The sequence below is a fragment of the Amblyomma mixtum genome, chromosome 3 (assembly GCF_055824585.1).
Source record: "Amblyomma mixtum isolate Tamu chromosome 3, ASM5582458v1, whole genome shotgun sequence".
In the NCBI taxonomy this organism is placed as follows: Eukaryota; Metazoa; Arthropoda; class Arachnida; order Ixodida; family Ixodidae; genus Amblyomma; species Amblyomma mixtum.
The window spans coordinates 172,030,192-172,037,071 of NC_143014.1; positions in this window are offsets into that span (position 1 = coordinate 172,030,192).

A 6,880-nucleotide genomic window follows, 5' to 3' on the forward strand; every position below is an offset into this window, starting at 1 on the left:
GAAGCGCAAGCTCTTGTGTAGTTGTGTGTGAGCGCGCAGAAGCCAAGGCTTTTTACTTGGCGTCTCGTTGAAAAATATAAAGGCCAGATTTGCAAACGTTCTGTTAAGTCGCGTGATTGAGCAGCTAACAGTCACTGACCAATTACGCTAGCCCAGGCGGTGAGATAGAATGCTTTGAATAGCCAGAGCACTGACCAATTACTGTTACAAAACGCGCCACCTTTCTATCCTTTCCAAACCATTAACATTCCTTTCCCTCACCTTCACCCCGGTTCATCCTTCTAGGAATGAGGGTCCTTTATATATTCTGCCAGTGACGACCGCACATGTCCTGAAGGTGCTCTTGTCGATACTGGGTCAGCAGACTGGGGCTTCCCTCCTTCTTTTTGTTCATCATCATCATCTTCCCTCCTTTCTTCTACTGTTGGACCATAGTTACGTGACAGATTCTTGTAAACTTCACCCCGGAAAACGTGGTAATGACCGGAGGGAAAAAAGCGAGCAAGTAACAGCACTGTTGAGTATAGACTGGGAAATTTTCCTCCAGTGAAGATGCAGAGGTGGTGACCGGTCCTGCGTGGAAGGTGGAACTCTCCTTTTCAAATTGTCGTATATCTAAACAGCTGTCATTCCATACTATTTCTCAATAAACGAGGTAGCGTTGGGGAACTATTGCTCACATCAGCCAAATTAGTAACAAATTCTCAAAGTTCTTCGCTCTGTCAAGGACGGTTCGCGATTGTCGCACGACCATAACGTCGGTAATTATGGTAAACAGCGTAAATTGACCAAAATGCGAGCCAACCACGGAGATTATTGTAGTGCGACCAGAGGATCGGGCCTTTTATCTGCTCACATGAGCGACAGCTTCCACAACCACCAAATTTTAATTAGATAAAGCATAGAATTAAGAGGCATTTTTATGTTTGCACATTGAATTCATAGAACACCAAGAGGGCAGTGACGTGACAAAGAGCATGACTCTCCCAACTCAGTACCCTATAGCGGCCTGTGAGAAGGCGCCGTTATGCTGCCATATCGTTACATACATATCCTCTTCGGACCGCTGAAAAAGTTTGGTTTGTCAGCGTTAAGATATATTTCTTGAGCCCAGGTATCTCCATAAACGTGCACAAAACTATTTTGCAGCTTTAGGAGGAGGAGGGACCTTCCTCTAAGCTGTATGCTACAAGTCTCTGTGCTTTTAGAAACATGCAACAATGTTTCATGATTATGAATCTTATTTAGGCAAGTACATACGCGACAAAATACATATTTGAAACAACATTTCAAATAATCTGATGATGAATCGCGAGAAACTTGGGAGTTATTTGGATGCTAGGATCAGGAAGCTGATTTAGACAAAGCAACAAATTTGGAAGGCTGCTCAGAGCACCCCTATCGCTGCGTAATTCGTGAGAAGGTGAGTACGTGGGTACTCAGGTACCCACGTAAAGGTGGGTAGTACTCTCCGACTTTCAATGGCATTTTCGGTTGCAGAACTGACGCGCTTTTTAAAAGCGCCGTAAAAGTGAGGTTGTGCATTATAACGTACGCGGGGTCTAACGAAGGTATGACATTCTCATTAGCACAGCTGTTTAAACATATTTTTCTGGAGCCGCCACCCTTATTTGATGAAAAAGGGTATCCAGCTGCGGTGTTTTTACATACTGGCATGGATTTCACATTGACTGAAAGTATGACCTTTTAATTTTCTAGATTTATAGCCTTGAAAATTCGGGGTGATAAAAATCAGATGCTCACTTTTTTATTCCATACTGGTGTATTAGCCAACCTTTCACGTATCTGTCCCGAATCTTCTTTCGCCTGTTTTTACAGTGATCAGGATTATCCGATGTGTGGTCGTTTTGCTACAAGACATAAAATACTTCACATCCACAGACAAGCTATGAAAGCTGGGTTTCAGCAAAGAAATGCTCACCAACTGGGGAGTTCACTTTTTATTCTCAATGATTTGGCCTGTCTTTCATTAGCATTTACAATCGTAGCATTGCCGTGTCCACTCTAGGCCAACGCAGCGCTCCATGCACACTAAATGCGCATGTTTTTGGCGTCGCGTCCCTCATTTGGCACATTCAGCGCTTTTAAAGAAGTGTCGCCAAAAGCTTAAGAGAGGTGAAAGGGCGATGATATTGACACAAACGCAAACAAATAGCCTTGGAAACCGTTGAAACGCTTTCAATTTTATAATGTTCATCATAATTCACTTGTCTGTAGCGGCGAAGTCGCGGCGGCGAGGTGTCGGAGCAAAGACAAGATTAACCCAATTTTACTGAAGGCTCCAACGATATTCACAAATTGGAAAGAAAGTGACTTTTACTCCAGAATGAAGGGCGCTAACGATGAAAAGTAAGTGCACTGGAGATATGCTGAAACTGCCATTTCAATTTTCGTTACAGCTGAAGGTAACTTTGACTTTTAATAGAAATTTGAGCTTTCAGGCGACTATTAACTCTGCTTTAAACAAAAAAGAGAAGGGACAGTCGTTGTTTTGTCTGCTGCAAACATATTTCGATGACAATCTGTTTTCTATCGTAGTCGACCTAATCATCTATATTAGTAGCTCCTTATGTTCACCTTTTAAAGAACCATTCATATCTAGCTTATTTTGGTTGGGAACATAACACTTGATTCTAGATGATATGCAGCCTTCAGGCGCACACAAACCCACCTCATGCGCGCACAAATGTCATTTAAAATTTGTAGACTACTGCCTCACACTTCCTCAACCATTCTGGTGTCCTTAAGCTACAGCCTGCACAATTCCTCTTTCTGTGGGGCGGAGCTTTGCCTTGGCTCACCTGTTTTGTCTTGCGTGCATGAGTGCTGAAGCAGAAGTGAGGCATCGGCGATGCCGGACTGTGGTCTCGCAGGCCTGCCCTCCGTCTGAAGAGAAGCAGCGACCGACCAGCGGCTCCACCCTTGCCTGTGAACCTCGTACGTGCTGCGTGTTCCTCGTGGCTCCCAGGGAGCACGAAGTCTGCGTCTTCTGTCCTCCCCTGCTCAGTCCTCCGTGCTTCTTCGTGGGTGCTCGACGTGTAATATACATGTACATAAATAAATTATTTCCTGCTACCGCATCGAAGACACCGCATCCACTGGCCTCCTTTTCTCTTTCGTGTTCAGTTGAGCTCAGCGCAGGTAAGAGAGCCACTCGATAAGCGAAAGTTGAAAATAAAACTGAAAAGTGGTACTGAATGCGAGGCTGAAGATATTTTTCTTTAAATTTCAGTGTAGCGTGCGTTGCTGAATGTTTAATGGGTACCGATAGGTCCACTCCCCATGTGCCTATCACCGACGTAGACCTTTCAAGAACTCCCCAGGAGTTTAGGGAAATACGGTGTATACATTAGGCCCCTTCTTCGGTCATCCCGAACTGATGATGTCAACCTAAGAATCCAGACCTCAACAGAAAATGGTGGCAAATTAATGACAGCAGCTTTGCCTGACACGAACGTTATGAGTGCGTTATTTCGTCGTGGTCGCGTACAGCCCTTTTTCAAGAAACCGGGCACCGGTAAGTAGCTTGAAATGAAGCCCTTCGTAAGGGCAGAGCAGTTGCGGGTGCACTGTAACGATTTGGCGCGTACATTTTAAAGCGAAAGCTGTAAGGGTCCCGTTCTGCTGAAAATCCGGAGGCGTGCGTTGTAGTTGTTGTTGTTGTTTAAAACTTTATTTGTGCGCAAATTTAAAAGCGAAGGGTTATGGGATTGTGAGCGAAATATCCGGATTGGTTGAGAATGTGAATACGTGACACATGAAGCTGGTTGGTTGGTTTATTGGGGTTTAACGTCCCAAAGCAACTAAGGCTATGAGGGACGCCGTAGTGAAGGGCTCCGGAAATTTTGACCACCTGGGGTTCTTTAACCTGCACTGACATCGCACAGTACACGGGCCTCTAGAATTTCGTCTTCATCGAAATTCGGCCACCGTAGCCGGGATCGACCCCGCGTCTTTGGGGTCAGCAGCCGAGCGCCGTAACCACTGAGCCACCGCGGCGGGGCGACACACACATGAAGCGGCGGATTTGAAGTGACAACGCAAAACTGGTAATCAGATGGCCGCAGCATTACTCTAATGTCATTCTTCACCTTTAACTTGATCTTTAAGTTGCGAATCACGCACGCTACACCTGGGCTATGCAAGCAGGTTAGCACGGCTTGGTTAAAGCGGGGCTTTATATGTATGCCATGTCTTTCACGTGGTATGGAGACAGTGTCTACGTCGGCGTGGGCAGAGGAGCCGTAGACGGGATCTATTAACGCTATCGCGTCATACCCTTAAAGCAGGAGCTTATGTGTCCTAAATTTCTTGAACGTTGGATTTAAAAAAAAAATTAACGCCCATTTCATTACGTGCAAGTCGTTGCACCAAGCAATATAAGTGCAGAGAAGCAGCAAGAATTTTGAAATATTGGCTTTGGCAATAAATAAAAATGAGGGAAGCTAAATTTAATCTAACCAGAAAAACAAGGAGTAAATAATTTCATTAATAAACAATTCCTGTAACCGCTGTGCCTCCTCGTCCACAGCCATGGTCTTCGTCATACTGATTTCTTTCTTTATAGTTTTATTGAACGATCATTAGGTACCAGATTCCTTTGTACATTTGTTTGCATTTTTCTTATTCTTCGATTTCAGTCTGCTTAGACCAGGCATGTTTCTTGATTTAAATTCTTCCTTTGGAGTGCAGTGCTTGTCAGTCCAATGTAGAGCGCTGGAGAGCTTCACTGCGCCGCAAGCAAAGCTATGTCTCGCTCCAGCTGCAGGGTTCTAAAGACTGTATCTGCTTCAAAGTGCAATACACGGCCGTACTGCCTTTGACAAAAGTAGGCGGATAGCGATGGCCCAAGTTGCCGTTACGGAGGTTATCGTAGCAGCCGACGAGATCTAGCGACCGTAGCGCCGCCACCGCCAGCCCGTGTCTTCCGCAATTAATGCAGCTTTTGTCAATGGCGGTACGTACAAGACGCATCAGCAGGACCTCCTCACCTAAACTAACTAGTTGCTCCCTAATTTCGCTTTTAATACCGTTTTCAGCTCACCGTTCGAGCGCTCTACACGTGTGACACGTGCACCGTGCTTGTCTCTCACAAACACTCTAGACCACTGCCTAAACTATCTGTATTAATGACAAAAAAAAAAATTACGAGGAACTTTAGCGGCTAAAGTGGTGAAAGGCGAAAGCCTGAGAGCTGCATTCTGCTACGCGATTGTTCACTGCACATTTTGTTGGCACATTAATTAACTGCCAATTAATGACGCTTAAGCTTCGCCTTTAGGAGTGGAACGCGACAGCGTGTTGTAGCGCTGCCACGGAGTCCAAGGAACGCCGCCACCCGTTCGGCGCGATGCGTTGCCCTTTGAACGCAACGCTTATGGAACTGTAATTCTCTGTCATATCGGTGGACACCTGAGCCGCACCGTACAGGAAGGGAGGAAGTGTGAGTGAAAGAAGAGCGGCCGTAATGAAGAAAATGAAAATTGTATTTCAGGAAACGAAATTACGCATTAACTGCCTCACATAACTAAGTAGACACTAGTCGAAAATTGTATTTGAGGAAAGGAAGTTGCGCAGTAACTGTCTCACATGTTTCGGTGGACACCCGTCAAAATTCGCGCGCGGTGACGTCACGACAATTTGGACCAATCTGAAACGCAGACAAATACGCCTTGCTCGTTGGTAAATTGGTTTTTGAGGAAAGGAAATGTATCTGTCTCTCATATCTCGGTGGACACCTAAGCCTCGCCGTAACGGGAAGGGAGGAAGATGGGAGTGAACGAAGACACCGTATTCACTAGATGCACCTTTGTTCATTCCAAACCATCGAGCTGGCATGGCGGAGTGGTAGCGTGCTCGACTCGCACTCCGGAGATCGGGGTTTGATTCCCAAGCTCGGCCAATTTCTTACTCGGTTTTATTTATCTGGTCTGACTAGAAAGGTTAATTCGACTAATTGGTTGAGTAAGCAATTAACTAATCTCAGTCATACTTTCTTGGAGCATCACTATACGATCCCTTCAATTGGTTGCTTGGTTACTAGCCAAAGTACAATTGGCCTCGTTTGAAATTCGCGCATTGTGACGTGACGACCGTTTGGACCAATTGAAAAGCGTGACATTTCTGTCGACAACTGCTGCTTACAACGATGAGGCATTAAAGGCTTCCGCCTTAAAAATCTATCAGTTCGAACCGCTGCGAAAACGTAACTGTTCGCGAGCAGGGATCTGTGGCTGTATTTTACAACGGAACTTTTCATGGTGCATTCTTTTGCATCTTTGCCATTGGTCAGCTCGGCCTTTTACATTTCAGTCGGCGAATGACATACTACTTTCTTTATCAGCGCTCTTAGCATATAGTGTAATGATGTCTCAGAACTATGCACGGGCGCTGCCAGAATAGCACGCAGCACGCTTCGGCATTTTAACTCTTCCAGCGCTTCATACAGAGGATGAAAGGGTCGCTGCGTTTTCGCACAAGCGCATTGCTGGTACTAGCTCGAGCGAAAGGAAAACAAAAAAACCTAATTATCGAAATTTTATCATTTACGCATGCTCCGTATTGTTCTGGCTTCACCTGTAGTTTACGAGCAGGCCGCTATCACTGGGTTTTTCGCAGAGAAAGCTTCCAGCTCTCGTTTCCACGCTTCTCCTTGGAAGCTTTAGGCCAGCGTTTGCTCAAAATATCCTTTAAAACTGATCCTTCCGCACCAAGTTCCTTCAAGTTAGCGTCAGTGCAACTCCATTTTACACCTTTCATGAACAGTGCCAGTTGTTGTTACAATTTGGCGCTGGCAATAATAGTTAAACGACATTTTCAATGTTTGTCCTGTGCTTTTTGTATGGAATTTAAGTCGTCA